This window comes from Pleurodeles waltl, chromosome 10 (assembly GCF_031143425.1).
Source record: "Pleurodeles waltl isolate 20211129_DDA chromosome 10, aPleWal1.hap1.20221129, whole genome shotgun sequence".
NCBI classification, from domain to species: Eukaryota; Metazoa; Chordata; class Amphibia; order Caudata; family Salamandridae; genus Pleurodeles; species Pleurodeles waltl.
Window position 1 is genome coordinate 179,985,950 of NC_090449.1, and position 23,598 is coordinate 180,009,547.

The 23,598-nt window shown below is 41.8% G+C and overlaps 1 protein-coding gene across 1 annotated transcript in view; it reads left to right on the top strand.

The window, feature by feature from the left end:
* Window positions 1–7,253: 7,253 nt before the first annotated feature.
* Window positions 7,254–23,598, top strand: part of CCZ1 (CCZ1 homolog, vacuolar protein trafficking and biogenesis associated) — a 223,559-nt gene continuing 207,214 nt past the window's right edge. Inside the window, 1 exon segment of the mRNA XM_069210148.1 lies at window positions 7,254–7,389. The gene's annotated coding sequence lies outside the window, so the exon portion shown is untranslated.

A 23,598-nucleotide genomic window follows, 5' to 3' on the forward strand; every position in this document is an offset into this window, starting at 1 on the left:
AGGCTAAAAGCACAATTTTTTTTTTTAATGGGGTATGTCCCAAAAAAATGGCAAAATTGTTTTGAAAAATGTTGTTTTCTGATTCAACTCTGTCTGTTCCTGAAGGCTGGGAAGATGGTGATTTTAGCACCGTAAACCTTTTGTTGATGCCATTTTCAGGGGGAAAAACACACATGCTTTCTTCTGGAGCCCTTTTTCCCATTTTACATTTTAGCTGTATTTTGTCTAATTTCTTGGTCTCCTCCAGGGGAATCCACAAACTCTGTGTACCTCTATAATCCCTAGGATGTTGGAAAAAAAGACACAAATTTGGCGTGGGTAGCTTATGTGGACGAAACGTTATGAGGGCCAAAGCGCAAACTGCCCCAAATAGCCAAAAAAAGGCTGGGCACCTGAAGGGATGTTCTGCTTTCCTTCTCTTATCTCATGACCAAGCTTACAGAACCTCTCTGGAATGCACTTCTGAGTTTAAAGAAGACATTTATTGTTATTATTACTTCACCACGAGGTTCCTGAGAGACAAAATTAGTAGGTTGGAAGCACACGTTCAAAAGTAGTTGCAGCAATGAAAGCAAAATATATCAAAGTACTTCTCAGTTGCAATGTAACTCTGCTGTAGTCCAGAGCCATCCTTAAAAGCAAACTCAGTGTGAGAACTGAAGAAACTTGGAGAGTGGCCAATTCTCCGAGCCTCACTCATTCTCAGACTGGATTGAGAGGTAAACACAAAATCTACGTGCTCTTATCAGCTAGGGTCTGGTGTGAAAAACACAGCTTGGTCTATCATGTGGAAAAACACAGCTTGGAAAAACACAGCTCAACTGCAATGTTTAACTCCACGTTAAAGCCAATAGGCAGCTAACCCAAATACCAAATGTAATGTCTAATGCCATGTCAAAGCCAATAGGCAGCTAAACTGAATGCAGAATGTAATGGCTAACTCCATGTTAAAGCCAATAGGCAGCTAAACTGAACACAACATGTAATGTGCTACTGGTGAACATTGAGCAACTAATATGCACAGTGGTGAAACACAGTCATTGGTCAAACACAATTAATAGCATCACAGGGAAGAAGGCCTGGCAGCGAAGGAGATCTAAAAAAAAAAAAAAGAAACTGGGAGCCCTACTTACAATTGGTTTTAACTGAAAATCGGAAACACTAAACATGGCTTTATGGCAAGTGAGCTTCCAAAACCCAACACAGGTTGACCTCCCGTTAAAGGCAAGCTTTAAAGAGAATAGAGTCACTACCCCCCTAAACACCAGTCCCTGACTGATATGCCCAACCAAGATGTTGCTGGCACAACGCACGCTGAACTGCAAGGGGAGTTGTGCAGTGAAGACTTTCAGGAAGGTGCAGAGTCATGAGATCTACCTGGAGAAATGAGGTCCTGATCAAAAGGCCAGAGAGACTGCAAAAACTAGAGGCAACAGGGAGAAGATAAGGTCACCTTCAATAAAAAGCATAAAATGGGCTCAATAATATAATGATGTATAGAGAAATTGAGACATTGATGGGTTTAGTTCAGGACTCATGGGCTTATTTGAGGCCGATTAATACAATGTGCAGACCTGATTGCTCTCCTGCAATCATTGGCCTGAGTCAAAGGTGAGGCCGCAGAATGGAAGAAGGGCATCTAATAGCTGTTGGCTCTCAACATTAAGCAGGAATCATGGCTTGTAGCACCTGTATGTTTAAAGAAACACACTCACAGTCTTGGTCTACTTCATGTTTCTGGCACTGACTCTAGAACGCAAGCAAACAGCAGTAGTTAGTCCCACTTTATGAAGCATTCTTATTTACTGATCCATTCTCAGCATTGCAAATAAGGAGGTAATTGACAATATTAAGCAGACACAGAGAGACATGCCTTAGGATCGCTCAAGAGGAGATGAGGGAGGCCTGGGATGGGTGGATTACCCAATCACTTAGCACAGCAGCCCAGGTCATGCGGCAACTGGCAGCTTTAGGTGGAACAGCTGGACTGTGCCATGTCTTCAGGTTTCTGACAGGGAATCATAGGAGTCTTGTGCCACCCCAACACTGGGGCACAAAGACCACTCTCCCAAGCCCTAAACTCCTGCAGACTTAGCACACTCGGTTCACTCTGTCCCTCGCTGGGCAGTCACTCCTACTACAATCTTGGCAGGCAAGTTCCTTCCATCTCTCAGCAGGCATGTTGGTTTGTAGGCAATCTGGAGAGGTGGTCTGCTCTTGCAGCAAAAGGTAACCTTCATGTGATGTTGATGGAATGCTGGAAACCAGCTGTCAGGTAGGCATCATCTCTGGCTGCAAGGCAGTCCTCTGAGTAGTCTGGGGAGCACTCCCCTTCTTGGTCAAGAAAAGCACAAAACTGGAACAAGATGTTGCTCAGCGGGTCCCACATTTATATAGTTAAAGCAGAAAGGAGAAGTGTATCCACTGTTTGCCTTTCAGAACCGGTTTAGGGTGGCTCTCCTTTCAAGGGCCCTTTCCAGGCTACTCTCCAGATACAGCCCTTGTGTGGAGTGATGCTCCTCACAGTGGATTAGTCTCCAGCACGGGGCACTCACCCCAAAAGCACAAAGACAAGAGAGCTTTCTGCACCTGTCTTCCTACTGTCACAATGAAACGAAATACAAAAGGCTGACCACATGTACGGGGTCCCTTTCACTGTGAACAAAAGAGATTGCATACCTACTCTTCATCCATCCGATAAAAATGGCAATTCTATAGGAAGACTAATAAGCTGGTCTTTGCATAGCAAAAAGCTAATCGAATTTCTAAAGGAGCCTTGTCTTCTTTTGCCCACTTCAGTATCTTGACATCCTCCCTCCAACTTAACAAATGTCTGCAATACACTTCCACTCACGGGGAAAGCAAGCCCAACTCCATCTTGTGCACACGATTGGTATGGGGCATTCAGAATGGATCCCAGAGGCCTCTATCACATTGGTTCACTCATATAAACAATGTATGCACCACGCATACCACAGACATTCACAACATACACTTGTAAGAACTAGTATTTGAGTGAATGCACAGAAGCAGAAATTTACTCTGGAGAGCCAGCAGATCTCCACTCCAGTGACACAGATAAAAAGATCTGGCCACAACTATGGATCATCCTATCACAGTAATCTATCACCTCAGCTCTAGGGGCTAAACCCACAACAAGGCCAGTAGTCTACTATTGGTTTAATGCAGGCACACTTGGTAAATGAGTGAATGAATTGAGTTTTGTATGGCACGATAATACCCTGTTGGGCATCATGGTGCTGGAAGTTAGCCAGATAGAGGAATAAGATGGTAAACAGTTTAACTTTTTTCCTACAAGTTTATAGGAATCAGCTTTTCTGCAATCTTGAGGCAAGTAGTCCAGTGTTTGGCTGCCACAAAAAGAAAGAACAGCCTCCAAGACAGTGCCAAAAAAGTGTGGAATTTTAATCAGATTTGAATTGGTAGAACAAAGGCAGTAAACAGCCCAGTAAGGTTGAATCTCCTCCATGATCTATACTCATCCAGAGTTGGCAAGACTTTTATGAATAAATAAAAAAATAAAAAATCATTGTGTTACAGATAAAAAGCCAATGCAGAGTAGAAAGATGGAATGAGATGAACTGTCAATCGGAAAGTCTCCTAAGTTGCCAAGCTGCCGCGATCCGAGCAATCTGCAGCTGATAAAATAATTAGGTAGGAAGGCCAAGGTAAGTAGAAGAATTTGCATTGTTCGATCACAAAGTAATAAGGGATTGTAGTACAATTGACTAAGAGGATAAAGGAAGAAATTGAATAACTTCTCTGAGAAATTTGAAAATTATGAAGCAGGTGGAAATCACTCTGTTATCAAAAGCCACGTTATGGTGGAAGATTACTCCTTGGTTTTGGCTAAGGAAGCTGAGCAAGAAGCATTTCTGAGATCTGACAGGCAAGAAGCATTGGACCATAAGGATGGTCTTTTGCCAAATACCAGTTCCACTGCTTCATCACCATTAACCTTTAAAGTTTTGATTCATCCATTTAACTACATCTGTCATACTTCCATCTTTGTTCAGTGTTATAGTTTAGTTGTCAAGTAGAGAGACAATAATTGGTGGGTTGTCTGCATATGAAACAATTGAGGTGTGACATATATATTAAAAAGTAGGACTAAGGAAGGAATCTGTGGATACACCAAAAGGGACAGAAAAGAAAGGAAGAGGGTAAGGAGACTAACTGCATTTGGCTGGACAGAAAAGATTCAAACCGTTTAAGGACTTTCCAATGAATTCCAATTCTATGATGCAAAGTGAGCATGTCATGTGCGACAGCGTCAAATGTAGTCAACAGTCTACTTGAAAACAAGAGCAACCCAAATGTTCATGTGAACATGGATATAAATACTGTAACATGAAACAACTGTTCACATGAAACTCATTTGTAATATACATATAAAAAGGCAAGAAATCCTGCATGGAGTTGATCAAAAACAAGAAATATTTCAATTAAGACAGTCTACAATCTGTCAGGCATGAGTCAACAATCTCAGAACAACCAGTACAAAACTTATTCTAAACTAAGCAAAAAAAAGTTTAGTTATATATGCAAAAAAGCACGTTCTCCACATTAGTGATAAAAAAAAGAGTAGTGACGTGCACCCCAAGTAAAACACATCAAAACCAAAACAAAGTATCTATTGTGAAAATAATTGGTGCATTGGCACAAGGTAACAGACAGCTACAATAGTTAAAAATCCAAATATGCGCACAGGGCAAGTCCCTGTGTGAAATGATCAGCTCAAGGGTCTGTCTTTTAGAGTGTTGGTGGCATTGGCATTTCGACCCATACAGGGATAACCGGGTCTCATTAGGACCTGTAATAGCAACTAGGTGAATTAATGAAATCATCTCAAAAGCAATGTCTTTAAGGCCATAGAATAAAGAATTGAATATGTACTGGTTGCCTATTTGATAGGGCTCAGAATGGTCTTAGTCATAGGGGACAGACGTTTAATGAGTAGGTATAAAGGTACCTGTGAGGACAAGGGGAAGTATTCAGTTAAAAGAAAATAAGCATGTGAGCGGATATCTACCAAAAGTAGGATGAGAGCCCACTTTCCCAAATACAGACAATGCACAAACACCGGTGTGTTAGGGATGTACTGAGTCAAGTAGATATTCATCACTGTGGTGAATCACAAAAAATAAAGAAAAATTAAAAAATAATGCAATTGAAGGTGAGTGTAGGAAGCTGGCCTGGTGTGTGATGGGTACCTAAGGTACTTACACCTTATACCAGGTCTCTTCTATTAGTGAGGTGTAGACAGTATCCAGGAAGCCAGGGCTCTCTAGAGGTAGCTGTGGATGAGCAGCACAGGCATCACTGAGAAGAAAACATTAGGAAATCCATATCACTGGAACTTTCCATGATGTGACAGGAGGCAACCGAACTGCATAAATGTGCTATAAAGTTAATGTTCCATCAGAGCAATTTGCCTCAAGGTACACTGATCATGAGATAAAAGCTGTTTGTGATGGTTAAGGGCTTTAAAACCTTAAACCTCTGATCATCACCAGACAGGAAGATCCTGCGGACAAAGTAGGTGGCCACTGGAGAAGCCTGTGTCTTTGTGGGAGTTATCTTGTTTTTATGATGTAGGCTTTCGAGAGAAGTTACCTTTACTGTACAGAATAGGACAGTAATTCCCAACCTGTGATCCAGCGACACATGGGGGTCTGCGAAGCCTCCTCAGGATAGGGTGACCAGACCTCCTGGATTTCCCCGGCAGTCCCATTTTTTAGAGAACTGTCCTGACACTTCTCTTAATTTTAAATAAATGACCCGGTTTTGGGGGCAAAGGTCAGCTCATTAAATAAATGTCCTGGTTTTTGGGGCAAATGACAGATCATCTGGGGAAGCATAAGTTAAAGGTACGCTCTCCTTTAACAGACCCCTACAAATGATGAAATAAAGTAATTTATCTGTCACTGTCAAGCAACACAGTCCCCTGTCTCCTCCCAGCAGAGAGACAGAGTGGGGAGCAGAGAGAGGTGGGTGGGTGGGTGGGTGGGTGAAGCCTTAGCGCGCCTGTGTGTGTCCCGTCCCCCAGGTTTTTGCTCCTCAAAATCTGGTCACCCTACCTAAGGGGGCGTGACTGCTTAGAAAATTAAATAATGTTAACAGATTAGGTCCCCAGCTTGCAATAATGACTCAGTGGGGAGTCACTGGATTCCAATAATGATTCAGTGGGGGTCCAGAGTTCCAGTATTGATAAAGTGGGGCTCCACAGAAGTCAAAAGGTTGGGAACCACTGGGATAGGACATTTGCAATATGAGGTAAGCAACACCTTGTAAGTTGTTTACAATACAAAGTTGAAAACTTCAATTAACACCTACGAGAAATCAATAATAATTGCATAAAATCTACCCTATGAAAGTTCAGCCAGGAGTTTGCAGCATCTATACTACTCAACAAGTAATTACAGAGGAGCGAAAGGACATGTTTGTGTTAGACGGGGAGTGTTAAGCCAAGGGCACGGATACAGCTGCGGTACTAATTATCGTTTTACGCAAAGTAAAATGTCTTTTAAAAATGAAAACTGCAATTACAATAGGGGTGGTGCGTGCCGTTCACCATGCACAAGCACTCCTAATGGTCTGCAACATCCAAGCGCCTCAGAGATACGGGCACTGTGCACAAAGCTAGAAACACCCGCTGTGCCTTAAAGAACTGTCACCACGTATGACGCCGGGTCCTTTAAGAGTACAACACGAGGTCAGAGCACCAAGGAAAGACGACAGCTGAAAAAAGATTAAACGCAGCTATATGCAATGAACATAATGAAGGGAAGACGACACCGGGTAAGAGAGCAACCGTTTTAATTGCTTCTTCGTATGAGTCCAGTAACCAACATAGTCAACAAACAGTAACACAGTCAAACCATTGCTCGCTCCCTCTACCCCAGATCCTTCTCAGCAATTCACTCACAACTCCCCCAAACCCCATCGCGTCCCCTACGAATGATACATAACGGCAGTCTACCCTGGACTGCACGGCACGTTACAAACTGTCACCGCAGGGTCTGCTTCTACCTCAACGCAACAAGGAAATAAATCACAGACTAGCCCGTAGTAGCTCCCGCATAACGTATGAAGACACATTGGACAGAAACACAAGCGGACTCCGGAGCCAATCAGCAGTTCTGAATTCTGTGCGCTACAGTAGGATTGGCTGAGGTGCCCCACTGTTTTAATCCTAAATCATGTTACGTATTAGCTGTGCCTCCCACTCAGGGCTACTATCCAATGTTTTAGCTGTGGGAGTGGTTAATTAGGCAACCCGGAAGTGCTGAAATTACGGTCAAATGACATCCGTTAAAAGGTCAACAATGGACGAGGGACAGTAAGCTGAAGTCTTGGATGGTTTGTGTAAGTAGCGGACGGGGTATTCATTTACCTTTACTTCATTGTGGCCGCACAACGCAGATGCACTGACTTCTTTATTTCTTACAGAAATTACCCCTTTTCTTCAATAAAGACAAATTGATCTATTTTGTAGACTGCGAATGGTTTATGGGTGATCTTAGATTTGATTACAGCTTATAAAACTTTGATGTAAATTGGTGTAACTTCAGCAGTGTTTATGATAACGGATACAGAAACCAATGAAGTTCAAAAGCGGCCATGGCAGGCTTTCGATTTCTAGAACGAGGACACTTCCGAAGAACAGCGTGGATTTAGATGGAGATAGACAACCAACCTTTCCTGGCTTTGTGGAAGATAAGTGGGTTTTATTTGTCAGTTGAAATAAGTGGCAAAACAAACACTTTATCTCAGTTTGGTGCATTTAGAATTCTTCCTAGATCATAGCTCATGGTTCCTTTATATTTTTTAGGTATTGCTTTACAACGCCGCTGTCACCTGATCTCATGTGATCAACAGAAAAAGAAAAAACGGAAATATATGCTTTAATAAGCAGTACAGAGAGAGATGCATTGGTTCTGCCCTGCTGTTGATTTTTTTTAAGTCCATAATTTGATTGGGAGGAATGTTTTGTGCTGTTGCGGGGAAAGAGAGTTTGTAGTACACTTTCTGCCTTGCGAAAAGTAATACCCAACACAGCTGGACTGAGTTGGGTTTGGCGAAAGCCATTGACCAAGGCTCTTGACCTAATCTGACTACTATGAAAAAGGCAGTACGTTTATCTTTTTATCGTGCAAAGTATATGTTAAGGCTGATAGGCATTTAATGGTGGATTGACCTTACGCTGTGGAAAATCATGCTGGCAGGTATTTTTATTTTTTTTACAATAAATTTCACAGATTACAGTAAGAGGCAACATTTTGTATTGCTTGCCCATATGACAAATAATCACACTTGACTGATGTCTTTTTATGCCCTGTAATGAACTGTTGTACAGTATTTTTCTAACTGTAATTTTGTAATGTTTTGTTATTTTATTACTGCTTGGAGAAGGGATTTGTGTTCGTCCTAATTTTGATTTCTATAAGCACACATTTTGATTGGCTAGAAGTTATGTTATTCTGCTGAAAAAGATTGTTTGTAGTGCACCTTTGCCCTGTGGGAAAAGCGTATAAGCAGCACAGCAAGACCGAGTTCGAAATGGTGACAATCAGTTGATCAGTGCAATAGGTCCTATCTTCTTATTATGAAAAGTGACGACAAACACAGAAGGTCTGACTTATTTATTGTGAAAAACACACATTAAAACCAACAGACATTTAATAGTTTGTTATTCTCTTTTAAAGCTGGGAGACTTGTATTTTGTTACAGGAAATCACCCGGCCTACCATGGTAGGCAAAGGATTTGGTGAATCCCAATAACAGATCCTCAGGGATGAAGATTCACACTTTGAGAAATCCTGTTATTCCGTTTTAGGAAGGGATAAGATTGTTTTGCCAACATTAATTTAGTAAATAATTGTAATTATATGACTTCTGGGAGAGAGGCTTCAGCTGATTCAGAGACAAATGCTGATTCACTTGAGCACAGATTTTGGTTGGGTGAAAGTTTATTTGCTTCGACTGAAAAAGGTGGCCGGTCTGACATATTTAGTGTTAAAAGCTATGTTAAAATCAATACGCCTTTAAGGAAGGCTTGTCATTAAACTTATTAACCGTGGAAGGCAGATATTTTGTTTTAGGGAATCTCATGGATTACCTTTGTAGGCAAGACTTTTTGTGCTAGTTGCCAAGTGACAAACCCTCAAGGTAGAAGATTTGCACTTTATGAATCCTTTATGGGGATTCTGTTTTTAAAGATTGACACTTTATGAATCCTTGTTATGTCGTTTTAGCTGTAATTTTGCACATATTTGTTGTTTCATCACTGTACCGATGGTTGACTTGTGGGAATGCTTATGCGAAACAGTCAGCAGCCTGAGCTGGCTGTCATGACAATCCAGCGATGAATGCTGTAGGCCTAATTAGTATATTGGAAAAATGATCTTAAAGGCCATAAGTATACTCTTTTTATTTTGCAAATTTACAGCAAAGTAGGCTTGACTTATTTATTGTGAAAAGTATATGATAATGCTAAAAGTCTTTTTAGGGTTATTAAGCTGTGTTACAGCCTCTATATAGATATTGCAGTACATGAGCACAGTAGTAAGCAAGGTTTTTGGTGTTTGTCCCCTCACTGGTTTGCCCTCTGACAAACCTTGTGGGCCGAAGATTAGCAGTTTGATAATTCTTGTCTAACATCTTAGGAGTGCTTGAACATTGTTTTGACAACCGCAAATTTCGGTATCTCATTTTCTAACTGTGTGCCTGAGGGTTGCCTTTGTGGAAATCTTATGCAGAATTTAGTAATCCTTACATAGTTATAGTGACAAGCCTGAGATCAAGGCTATAGGCCTGATTGATTGCTTGGGGAAATATGTTGTGTCAGATTCCATGGACCCCCATCTGTTTTATCACAAAACGTTATGCAAAATGTAGTAGGCCTGAGAAGCTTATTGTGAAATGCATTTACTAATACAAATAGCCGTTTACAGGTAAGAAGTTATTACACTGTTGTAGGGTGCAGATTGCTATTCTGTTACATGGCATCCCAGAGATAACTGTATAGGGTTCTGGTTACCACCTCTGAAAACCACGGAGTTCCAGATTTGTAGTGTGATAATCCTTATTGGGCCATTTTCAGCAAGCTTGTATATTTAGACATCTGTGATTGTGTATATATTTGTACATTTTTATGACTGTGTGCCTGGTGGTTGCCAGTTTATGTGCCATACAAGATGCCCCAGTTCATTGTGGCAGCAAACAGTGATAAAGGTGCTATAGGCCTGACTTGTTCATTGCGAAAAGTTGTGCAAGATGCCGTGGGTATGACCTTTTTAATACAAAAATGTATGGCATAACGTAGGCCTAATGTAAAACCAATATATTACTTTACAGGTTTGCTAGTACATTGTGGTAAAGCATGTAGAAAAGTACTGTGTTCCATGGATTCTCATAAATTAATATAATTGGCAAAGGTCTGGTGTTGGTTACCTCTCTGACAAAACCCTGGGAGTAGAACACTTACACAATGAGAATCCTTTTTAGGCTCTGTTAACGATGGGTTGTACATTGTTTTGTGAACTCTAATTCTGTACATATTTTTAATTTTATGACTGCACACCTGATGATTACCTCGTAGAAAATCTTTTGCTCAATACAGTAGGCCTGATGTGGTGAATAGACAGTGATAAATGTTCTAGGCCAGATTGGTTCATTAGGAAAAGTTTAGTCAGATGCCATAGTTCAAATCTGTTTATTATGACAAATTACAACAAAGGCAACAGGCAAGATTTTTTTTTTTTAACATTTATTAAAGCCAGTAGGCCTTAAAGAGTGAAAATATTTTTGGGGACTGAAATGTCCCCAGCATGGTATGTAGGCATGTTTCCCTGTTCTGAGGGCCAACTGAGTGTGTCTGGTATCCTGGCTTTGGATTTATGGCTCTGTTGTATTGCAATTCTAGCATTTGCTGAGAGGCCTAGGCCACTCTCTATAATATGAGTAGGTCCTCTATTGTCCTGAGACTTTGAGTGGTGCACCAAGTGGGCCTTCTTTTGGTGAAAGTGGAATACTGTCCTGTTATGAGTTTGGTACATAGAGCAGTAGTGTCCGCATACTGTGTTCTGAGAGTTAATAATGTGACTAGACCTTTTATTGGAGTCACTGGTGTATAGGTCTGTCAGACCACACATGTAAAATTCCACCTCTGTGCGTTTAATTAATTCTTAGCGCGATCATCTTTAGTTTATGTTAAGCGTGTTGGTATGTGTAACTTGTGTTACATGCTTGTGTGAGCCAGAGTTTTTGAGGTCAGTTGGATATCCCTAGCCTGGCCGTGCCAATTTTGAGGTGAGGACAGTGCTTAGAGTCAGTGGAAGTGTATTCCTCATTTCGCGTTTCTGGAGGTAGGTGTCTTCGGGCCTGATTTAGAGGTTGGCGGATAGAGATACTCCATCACGAACAGAAAGGACACTTGAAACGGGAACCAGTCAGCACTCGTTTCACAATTTCAGACAGTGGATCCACATCTGTCTGCAAGTTGTGTGTAAAAGTGGGACCCAAATTGTTGTTCCATGTCCTCTATGACCATGTCAGGGAGTGCTACTTAGAGTACTCAGAGGGATGCTGTACATTCAGGACTGGTGTCTGCCTGACAGCCAGACTTCCATGGATAAGTGTACATAACCTGAGGTCTGGATGTCTTGCTGGAATAGCTGTATACCTGTCCTGGATTTCTTGGAAGCATGCCTCCTGAGAGACCGAAGAGTCTGCCTAACATATAAGAGGAGAGATTGCACAGCAAGGATAGGTGCAGAAGTAACTGATGAAGTGTGATTCGCTCATGCAGGGCTGCAGCTGCTGAAGATCACAATCTGCCCATGCGGGCTGCAGCTGTCATCATGTTACCCGGAGAGTCAAATGCAGAAAGACTTGTACTTGCCTGAGTTTGCAGAGCAATGATTGGACAGGCTGAAGGGCATCAGAGTCAAACAACCCTAACTTCTATAGTTTGTCCCATGTAACCACTGAGACAATATTCACTGTGTTAATTAATACCTGTTGCAGATTTTTTTAAACATGGGGATCTTAGATTACTCTTATAAGCAAGGATTTTGGTGTTTTTTACTTCCTTGGACAAACACCACAGGAAGCAGATGTGCGCAATGAAAATCCTTGCTAAACCGTATTAGGAGGGTGTGGCATGTGTAGCCTGACAAGGCACTTATAATAAAAACATTAAAATACCCTCTGCATACATTTATAGAGGTTCTTTGGGTCAGCCTTCTTCAGTCTGTTTAAGTGTAATTCACATTCTGTTTCTCCCCATGACAGCATACTACATGGGGCAATTGGTTAACCCACTCCTGACTGGCTCTGTTTCTCTGCGAGTAACAGCAATTTACATGAAAATGCACATCTACTTGAAAATGAGTTTGATGCAGTCTCTGGGCTGCTGGTCAGTCTTTAGTTTTCCTATTATTCCCTTTTAAAACTCTCCTTTCATGTTTTTTTTACAGCCGTTTTCGTTTTTTAGAGTATCATGCAGGTCCCCAGACACCTCTGCTGGCCCACTTGCTACTCATTTCCTCTGCAGTGTGCTGTATCCAGTGTTGCTACTATTTCCATACTGACTGGCCATCTTGGAATAGCATTGTCCATACTGTATCATTGTTTTGCCATTAGAGGATGACTACCATGTTTAGAAGCATTGTTTTGGCCTTCTTAGAGCATTAGAACAGTGGCACACCATGCACTTTAGCATTCAGAGGTGACTGTCTAGTGCAGTGTTTAAGGAGCAACCGTTATGGAATGGTGTTATACATAGTGGATCATTATTTTTACTCAGCCAAAATGGCCAACAAGTTGCTTCTAAACATGCAGGTTATTTTGGAATATTAAAACAGATTATATACTAAGTACATTATAGGTACAAGAAGACTACCTTCTGTTATGTTTAAATTTTTTTTTGTATTTCATGTATATGCCTGCCTTGTTTAGGTGTTGGCATGTTTTCCCTTTTCTACTTTTATTCTTCTAATTTAGCTTCCATGTTCATGGCAAGTTTGTGTTAATTGCAAATGGCTAACTGGGTGTGCAAGAACGAGTCAGAGGGTGAATGAATGAATGGATGTATGAATGCAAGGATGAGTGACGGAGTGCTTGTGTGATCATTTGTTGTGTGTGTACACTCATCAGTGGCCGAAGAGACACTTTCAGCTGTAAGCCAGACCTGTAGTCCATGCCAATGCTTGTTTTATACTGTTTATTGCAAAAAGGTAAACCAATTTAGTGAACTTACAATGCTTCTGCGGTTTCCCAAGCTTTTTTTATAGAGTTCTTCATTGTGTAGGCAGCACTGTAACTTACACTTTGAATTTCATAAAAATTTAAACAATTTTGTTAAACCATGTAAGCCGTATAAGAGAAACAGGTGTCAAGGAGCCACTTTGTTTAAATTTTCTTATCCCTAATGCTAACGACATACCAGAAACATCAACCCTGGACGCTCCTGGTCAGAAATTGTTAGTTGACAATAGCAGACTAACACCATTTTAGGTTAGCCCATGTGATGTCACCTCATACTTGCCATTCTAATATGATGTAAATGGCTTCAGTTTAGGTTAACACTTAAATTTTCCTGTGTAACAATTTCAATGTATTTTAAAGAGGCTTTGTGGGATCAATGCAGTTCAATTACAAAGTACAGTATTCCTTAAAGCTCATAAAACATGGGGGAGTGGAGTTTCCTCCTCTTTAGAGTGCACATTAAGGAAATACTATGAGTTGCTTTCACAGACTAGAATCAGTGTGGGATACTGTGATATGTGCAGCAACTGGTTGGGTAATCTAAGAATAAAATGTCCTCAAATGCAGCTAGCAATGGATAAGAAGGAAGGGGGGGTGGTGGAGAAATCAGGTTTCATAAACTTTGAAAGATGGCCTAGAGTGTGAGGCAATAGTGTGAATGGTGAGTGCAGTGTCAGTTTAGCGACTTTGATTTATCATGTTGAAGAACTGGAAATTTTGTTTAATCATCTGATTGTGGATCAGTAAAATTCAATCTTCTGGGTCCAGCTTTTTTTGCCCGTTCGGGATGAGTCCATTCTTAGGGACAGGTACACTATGGCTTGACTTAAACATTTGTTCTTTTGTGCTCAACCAAGGGTTTATAATTCCCCCAGAGGTAAATGCGGCCACATCCTAGTATGACTCCCAGAATCCAGCGTTTTCCACCTAGTTACCTTCTAACGGAAACACATACCATCACAAACAGCAATTCCATGGAGAAATAATTGGTGCAACCAGGCCAAGTGCTATCAGTGGCGAGCATGGGCTGCTTCCTTTGTGCCACATGTCTGGGTGACCACTGCGATTCTACCCACTTCACAGTTAGACAAAAATATCTCAGAGTTGACAGAACACAAATGTGAAAAAAGAGAACTTAAGGGCAGGACAAGAGTTACTCTGATTGCTACCTGCTCTAACAATTGACACCAGGGTCTGCAGGTCAGGATTGAATCCATTTCACACTACCAACCTTCGCCTAGTGGGAAATTGAATAGGTAAACCGAAGCTGGAGTTAAGGCATGACATTATTGGCTATTGGAATGGTAAGATGCCTACTGGCCAAGGAGAATGTGTAGGAGCCTTGAAGCAGAGCTTTGGTGCTGCATCTCCTGGAATGCAGATAGGTAAAGCTTATGGTGCCTGATCTGCTGCACCACCATAGTATATAAGGTTATATCTTACAAAGTACTGACAAGAAACAAATCTGGCTCAGCTCATTTTCACACACAGTCTCTTTCCCTGCAAAACAGTCTGCTGTAAGAGACCTGAGTTGAGATTGATCCTGCTGCAGATTTAATGACCCATATCTGTTAACAAGGACCGAATATCCCATCTTGGAAACTGATAAATCTCTTGGCTGCTTGATTGTTGGTGAGTTCCCCATGTTGTGTTCTTTTGAATGAGGGTAGAAAATAATTGGCAAGTGTGTACCCTCTGTTAGTCAAAAACAACAAGTGATTGACGCAATGCTGAACATTGTCAAACATTCAACCCCAGTACAGTGATCTGGGCCTAAATCCATCGTTTTTTTGCTGCCCATGCCATTCCAGTTTGGACCCAGCCATATGCAAATCAGTCTTGACCCTGTTCCCCATGGGAACAGTCCAGCCCGAACTGCTAGGCCAGGTCTTCCCTGGACTGGAAACAAGCATCCTGGGACTGGTTTCGGGGTTTCACCCCTCATCAGCCAGACTAGCTTGAATCCAGTGGCATGGGAAGCACGGGACCCACGTCTGGGCATACCCTTCCCACTTAGGTCGCCTGTGCCCACCTCGGAGATAATTTCTTGTGAATGGACTGTGAACTCATAATTTTTCACAAACCCTCAGTCTGGCATCAATGGTTATAACTGCTGGAAGGATAGGGCCCACTGATGCCCTAATGACTCATTCTTTGCCAGCAGCAAATATAAATGCAACGTTCCTAAGTTAGTAATACTAAACTCTCATAATTCAGTTGGGCCATAGCCCAGGCAGAGAGGACGTTCTGCTTTGAGGGCATCAAAGCCTTATTGAACCCCTGAAGGCAAAGACTCTGCATTTTCAGGATTGACAACTTCTAAGGATGAACAAGAGATGGTTCTGTCAGATAACAACTAGCTAAGATGAAAGTTCGTTGCAAACAGTTAAGGCCTGCTTACTTTGAGAGAGGCAGATGGACAGCAACCTGCAGAGTACAGCCTGGCTGAGTGAAGGAGTTTGTCAACCAGATGCCTGTGAAGACCTGTGGGAACCATAGTGAGGGCGTGCCTCTCCAAGACTCAGTCATTCAGCTACTGTGCAATATGAAAAATTAAGAGCATTGGTCTTCCTTGCCTCTGGCTCAGGAAGAAGGTTGTTTGCTGCTTTGTGTTTGGATAGCCTACTTATCCCCGACTCTTGACTGTGCTTCAGGGAACTATAAGTGAGCCTATAGTTGCCCCCTGGAATCTTAAGACCTGCTGGTCTGATTCAGGAGCCATTGACATTGACATTGAAATCCATAAGCAATTCCCAAGATATTTGGCACTTGAGCTCCACACCTCTAATCTTCACTTTGTGTTGACTGTGAGAGACTGTGCTCCTGGAACTGAAGTCACCCTTTGCATTGAAAAAATCAAATTGTGACTTTCTGTTTGAAAGTAAAACACCCATTTAAATACCTTGTGCCCTTTAAGAGAATTGTGGTGGACGGCCAGCAAAACTACATTTAGTTACCAAATAGTAGTTTTTCAGGCTAGTGCTGTCCCTTGATGTTTATCCCCTCTATTGGATACCAGATACTGTTCTTGCAACCTCTAGTTTAGGGATGGTTTCATTGCCAGCTTTTGGGGGACAGGAACATCCTTGTGTTTGGGCAGTAGGTTTGTATTGGGATCAGAGAAAATTTCTTAGAGAAACATATTGAAATATTGTAAAACTCTAAACACTTTGCACAGTAGCAAAGACTTCATTCAGTACTAACAAAATGATTTCTGGTGCATTTGCGGCCTAGTAACAAAAAACTGGCTATCGAGTAATTGAAAAGGAAAGGCTTAAACTTTTAACTAGTAAAAACATGGACTCTGTCCCCAGACTGCAGGAATGAGGCTTGTCCACCTTTTCATTGCATTGTTCTTTTCATAGACTCCATCATTTTAAGAAACCATAGTGCTTAGGCTCTCGTTCTGTAATAGCTTCGTGTCAGATGTCTGACTAAAGAGGAACTAGAGAGTTCTGTTACTTTGGATATTCTTATTTCATGTATGATATTTTGTAATATATGTATTCAAGTACTTTTTAATTCTACAGAAAGAAAGCATTTATTAAAGCTTTAACTTTATTGAATAATATTATTTTTTGCTGTGGTTTAAGGGTGTAGCCCACTTCAAATCATTGAGTAAGCTTGGATTGCTCTGCCTCACTATCCTGAGAGTCAAGGGGAAAAGAAGAATCCTTGATAATTCAATTTGGGGCCCAGTAGTATGATTGCCCTAGGACTCCATCTGTCACAGTTGGAGCCAAATAACCACCTTTTTCTCTTGGACCACCCAAATCTGATTTCAAAGCATCAACAGAAATTCCAGCAAAGGCTATGTAGCAGTTCTTTTAAACAGTAATGGAGGAACCGCGGGGAAAATTAATCACACTTTTTGCTGTAGTGAACTGGGATGTGTAAAGAAGCGTTTTACTTACTAAAGCCACCAAGAAATCTCCCTATAAGATTAATGGGTGGTTCAATAAAGTTTGTATCCGTTCACTAACATGAGGGTTAACACCAGTGCTTAGTTGCTAGAAGTTGTTTGTGTGAACATATTGATGGGTAAAGGCCTCAGTGTACAGTCGTGTGAAACCAGAGCTATTACAATCTTTACAAGCAATGGCCAGTTACCGCCCCAGTAAAGAAACTATTTTGTTTAGACAGCAGTCATGAGGAACCAAGCCTTTGGCAGAAGGTTTCTGTACTTTGACATACCTGTCATTGATCACACAGAGAGCCCACTGGGTTCCACTGCATTCTGAAGTAGCAAAGACCACTTATGAGGGTGGAATTCCTCACTGTAGCCTTTGGCGATATTGATGTCCTTTTATATACAAGGAAGAGGCAGAAGAAGCTTTTTGACCGAAGGAAACATGAGAGCGGGAGCCCTATTTGATAGAAATTTGTACTTTTTCATCCTCATTTCATTTGTTGTCTTAAGCATTAATTTTGGAGCCAAGCAATTAAAGCTTTCAATTTGTGAAGCATATGCAGTGGTTACTTTCTGGGTCATACAGTTTTCAGGAATGCTTCCAGGTGGTATGGCGCCAGCAGTCTCCACTTCTGATGCTACTTCAGAGCACAACGTTCTGTATGAAGCGTAAGGCAGAAACCACACTATCTGTTTAGGGTTTGGACTGCAAGGGCTTTGTATTGATAACTCAAGGTCCTTGTGTCAAAGGAATGACTTCTGCCTTTTGACTGAAAGGTACTTGGGAAGGACCACTTCGGATGCCCTAGATGATGGACCTGCAATGTTAACCAGCATATCAAACAGGTTATTGGAGATAGTGTAAATTTTAATCCAGTGACTAGATAGTGTTTGGGTAGAGACTTGAGGAATCCTGACATTCCATTGTGTTTTTAGACACTGATTGCCCAGTGCACTAAGGCAGGGAAACTGCGTTCAATAGGGAATATTGGCTGATAATATTCTTAATGTCAGCAACTGACTCTGGCTCTGGAAATTTAAGGCCATCTCTAATTTGGGAAAGAACTTCTCTTTCTGTGCTCCTTGGATGCACTTGCTCCTCGGCTTGGCTTAATTGACTCTGAATTTGTGTAGTCCAAGTACTCTAAAGTATTTGCACCCAGGCTACACGGGCGTAACAGAGGCCCCACTCCCTATTGGTGCACCGGAGGCAATGGTTCTTTGTTCTAGAGGGAGCCCCCTGAATTCTTAAGCAATGCCGTGGCATGTCTGGCAGAATGTGTGCCCTGGCATGAAATAGGAAACATTTAAATGTCAGGGAAAACCATTCTGCTATCCTAAGCAGAAAAAAACAGAAAAGCAATACAGTTAATGTATCATTGCTGGCAGACAGAGGCCCAACAAAAGGCCCCGCATGGCCTCATGTCCTTGGCAGGGGAGTAATGCAGGACCCTGCGGTATAGAAGGGCTCAACTCTTCAGGGGAGCCCCATTGAGACCCAGAGTAAAGAACATCTGTGTGATCTGCACGATGCACAAGCCCAGTGATGTAGGGAGCACCCCAACCTAGCAGCTTAAACGGAGCAGCCATCGGCCGATTAGATGGGGAACTTGATCCCACTTAAATGCCAATTAGTTGTTTATGAACCCCTTCTGTCTGTAGTTCTGCATACAAAATGCTCATAATTCTGTTAGAGAAAACCATGCCTAATAGGTGCAGGTCTTGGGCAAAGACACAGTGTCAGAAACCGAGAAAGAGAAATGATGGAAATACTGATAAAATCCTACAGGGAGAGGAGCAAAATGGAAAAACACATGGGAGAGAGAAAACGAGAAAGAAAAAGCATTTGAAGTGTAATGGGTCTCACGTGTGCTCGAGTTAGAGCTATTAGCGTTGTAAATTCCTAACTGGACTTTTGTTGCCACTTAAATTGAAAATGAAAAGTAAAACATTTGACAGAAGCAAGCCGATTCAAAGCACCACCACCGCCATGACCGTAAGCGCAAGAGTTATCGGCTCCCTGCGTAAATGTCTAGAAAGGATCACGGCTGGGATGAAAGGCAAACCGAAACCGGAGGAGCGATCATCACACGCTGAACAGGAGGAAGCGTGACATAGTGTGATTGCCAACAAAAATGCTCACTTAGTTAAATCGCCTGGGAGGGACCTTAGCACAGAAAGGAGGGGCATTTCACAAAATGAACCAATAGAAATTAAGCATTTAAGACCAGTACAACAAAGAATGAATACAAAGAGTGGGCGTGGTTAAAAGCCTTCAGAGACCCTAAAAGTAAGGAGATAAACAAGGGGTAGACAGCAAAGAAACATGGAAAGAAAGAAAATAAAAGGGTGAAAGGTACGGTGCAGAGGGAAAGAATGAATAGATGGAAGAGTGAACAGATGGATCGATTGAAGGGTAAAAAGTTGGAGGGAAGAGTGAAAGGATGACGAGAAGAATTAATGGATGTGTGAAATTATTGCTTCCATATGTAGCTTTTAAGTTGTATCCTGCTGCACGTCATGTAGCCGTCCCCGCCCTTAGATGACTAAAAAAGGGGTGTTCTTCCAGGGCACATGGTAGATTTCCTCTTAGGGTTGCCCCCCTCCCCTCGATTCCAACATCCAAGGCTATTCCTATTGTGGCAGGCAACACAGCTATAGATTTCAGGCATCGCAAACTGGCATACTTCCGGTTTCCTGTAGTTGCTCGAAACTGCAGATATTCTCAGAACGTGAAAACCTGCCTTGTGAATGTTGGCAAACCAGGGTTAGATATTGATGTTGCCACGGCCTGCTCATTTTTTTTCCACTGACTCGGTTTTGTCCTCAGTTTTGTTTGGAAAGGAGACGTGTTACGAGGGCAATTCGTGAATTTAGTTTTGATATTTCATTCAGTCAACCTTATTTTCTCACACTTCTTTTCAGTTTTTAAATATTAACATCAAAAACGAAAGCTTAACTAAACAGTGACCTAGTGTTCCATCGAGAAGGTAAGGCAAAGCAGGTTGTAAACATCGAAAATGGGGCCAATTAGATTCCCTGTGAGGGGTGGGGAGAAGGGTATGGTACATTAAGCAATTCAGTATCTCAATACATAGCAAGCTAAGGCACTAAAGGGACATAGCGGCCGACATCTTATGGGCCCAGTGAGTTATGTGTCAGCTAATGTCCGACACGTAGTCCAAGTCCAGGCACCTAGCCCAGAGTAGTAAGGTATCCAATGGTAGCATCTCTTTCTCACTGAACTGAGGACGTGTTTGGCAATTCATCAGCCCCCACCTGGCAGCCCTTAAAAGCACCCTTGCGCTCCCAAATTTGAGTCAGTTTTTCAATTATGTAGATATGCCAGATCTTTGTCCATTACAAACCCAGTGAAGGAGGACTCAGCTGCTTCCAGTAAAGGGCCAAAGTTAGGGCCCTATTACGAGTTTGGCACCCGTCCGCCAAACTCCCAACAGGGTGGTCACCGCCATGCTGGCAACCTCCCCGCCGGACCCATTAAGTCTTTCCTGCTGGGCTGGCAGGAGGTAACCTTGGTTTCCACCAGTCAGCCCAGTGGGAAAGTGGTGACAGCATTGTCGCCGGCTTATAATTGAGCCGGCAGCAATGCTGCCGCACGCAGGGGCTTCAGCACCCTTAAAATGCACAATTTCTGCACAGCAGACAGAGCACATTTTGAGGGTGCTGGGCAGGGGGACCCCTGCAACTGTTCTCCACCGGCCTTTTGCCATGAAAAGGCTGGCAGAGAACAAGGTTGTAATCAGCAGGCTGGCGCTGCGTTCAGCACCCCCCTGGCTGATTACAACCTGCACCCACTGTCATCCTGTCGAGATCGAAGATCCTGGTGGGCATGGCAGGAGGTTGGCAAGTGTGCCCGCCAACCTCATAATGTGGCTGACGTTCAGACCGTCGCACTCACCACTGTCGGACCGCCACTGCGGCATTGTCGATCCTTGGACTGCCAATGTCGTTCTCGTGCTCTTAATCTTCTTGCTAGAAGAAATTGGATAAGGAGGCATCCCATATGTGAGTGCATTGGGTATAAAATCCTGTCTTCTCCAAGATTACCTCACAGGATCACCATAATGACGACAGGGGTGGTGGTGTCTTGGAATTCATATTTTATCTTTTATGAGATTCGCCATAGCTACCCAGAACTTTTTTGGGCTGGGTACAAGGCCTCAAATATGAATCATAGAACCCCTTATCTAACATCCCCTTCAACATGTGTCTGTCGTTCCAAACGTAGTCCGGTGCCTGACCACAGCCAAAGTCAAAGATCTTCCTGTTAAAATCTTTTAACCTCTTGGGTCCTTCAGTGTTTGAAATTTCAGAATTCTCTGGGATCTTGGCTGTATTGAGAGTCGTGTTGCCCTTGCTAATTAATAGAAGACATGGCAGGGAAAGCCTCTTTTAGAATCTGACTACAGAGCAAAAACTGGTGTACACACATGTGCCAGTTCATAACTGGATACAATGTCATATTGCTCATAGCTTGCATTTTCACTTCACTTCTGTCTGGTGCTAAATGCAAGTGCAATTCTTGTAAAATGCAGAAATAACATTCATAAAATGAATATCAATGTACTTTGCACATATTATTGCCCTTTTGTTCAACTGATGTATAAATCTGGTGCAACACTCGGAAAACACCAGCACAAGTGTAATTTGCGCTGTGGAGTTTTAGTGTCCATTGTTTGCGCTGAACACTAAATGGCTGCCTTAGTAAGAAGCAAATTATTCCAGAGTTTGAGCCTTCAATGGCAGAAGGAGACTATCAGGTCGTGGTTGTAAGTCATATTTCTTACAGATAGCAAGTAAATGGAAGACTAAAATAAATGTAGCCATTAAGAGTAATTATTAGCAAAAGGTATTTTTTGTTGAGCACCCACTCTCTCTAACAACCATTTCCTTTTCATTTTTCTACAGCAGTCTTATTTCTAAGTTAGCCGAGTATAGGTCAAGAACAAGAAACATTTGAGAAATTCAGGTCCTTGTTGCACAATAAATACTGTAGCACGTGGTTCTTAACCTTTTGAATTCGATGGACCCCTTTTTAATCATTACTGGAAACCTGGACCCCACTGAGTCATTATTGGAATCCGAGGACACCCACTGGGTCATTAGGGAAATCCAGGGACCCGGGCCGAAGCAAGTTCGAGGATTTGAACCGCAAAACAATACACACAATTATGAAAAGAAACATTCATCCTACAAATGCACAAATCATTAAATATTTATTTCACAAATACGACATACAACATTTTAATTTTAATGGGAAGGTTGAAGTTTTTCGAAATTCTTTTAAGGCCACTTATTGTTCATACTATGTTGGGTTTGATGCCCTTTCACTCCTCCCATGGATTAATATCAGGATACCCACTTAATATTTAGTGTCCAGTTTCAAATTTCTTCACATTTACAGAACCTTTTAAAAGTTTGATTTGTACATTTTGCTTCTTTATGTATATACACTTTAATAATCAGTTAATATGTTATTTTATAATCGGACGTGGACTCCTCAGTAGTCATTGCGAACCCCCCATGGGTTCCCAGACCACAGGTTAAGAACCACTGTTCACGTTAATAATTTTCTACAGAATATAGCCCAACAAAATAAAATGAACATATAAATGAGCATTATTTCAACCTGTGTAAGAGAGTGAAAAGGCTAGTAAAAAGGTTGTCCAGCTGGAACTTGCTAAAGAGTACCCATGTGTTCAAAGAAGTATTTGGTTTAAATGGCCTCTAGATCAGCAAATGGCTCCCGTGTTGTACTAACAAAGAGGGATCTTGACAAGTGTGAAAGCGTGATAAATAGTGGTCAATTTTCTCCTCCTGCAGGTGTCATTAAGCTACAGACAAATCATTCTCCAGATATTATTAAGGACTTGTTATATTATAAAATGAGATGTGTGTCACATATGGGACTTCCAAGGCCTAATTCAGGGCATGGACCCCTGTAGAGGGGAAATGTTGGTTTATGCATAAGGAAAGGATCCAGTTGGTCAGCATATAAGGGCTACGATTTCAGCTCTTCCCTTTTTTACTCATCTGCAGGGAGAAGACACTAAATTTTTTGTCCTGGCTTATACTCATGAGACACGTAATATATGAGTTATAAAAACTGATCAGAGCCTAAAAAAATAGTACTATTTTATGTCAAATTTGTAGAGATTTTGGTATAGATTTGTTTCAGTTTCATGAGATTTGTCTGTTCATTTCTCTGTCCATCGTAATGGTTAGTAGAAAACAGGTCTTTACCTTGTTTATTTCCATTTGATAAAGAAAACATGCGGCCATCCCACCTCTTACAGGTTTACAGTTGTAAAGTCATGTGATTTAATTGAAAAATAGTGTTTTGTTTTTACTACCCATGATCTAACGCAGATGTT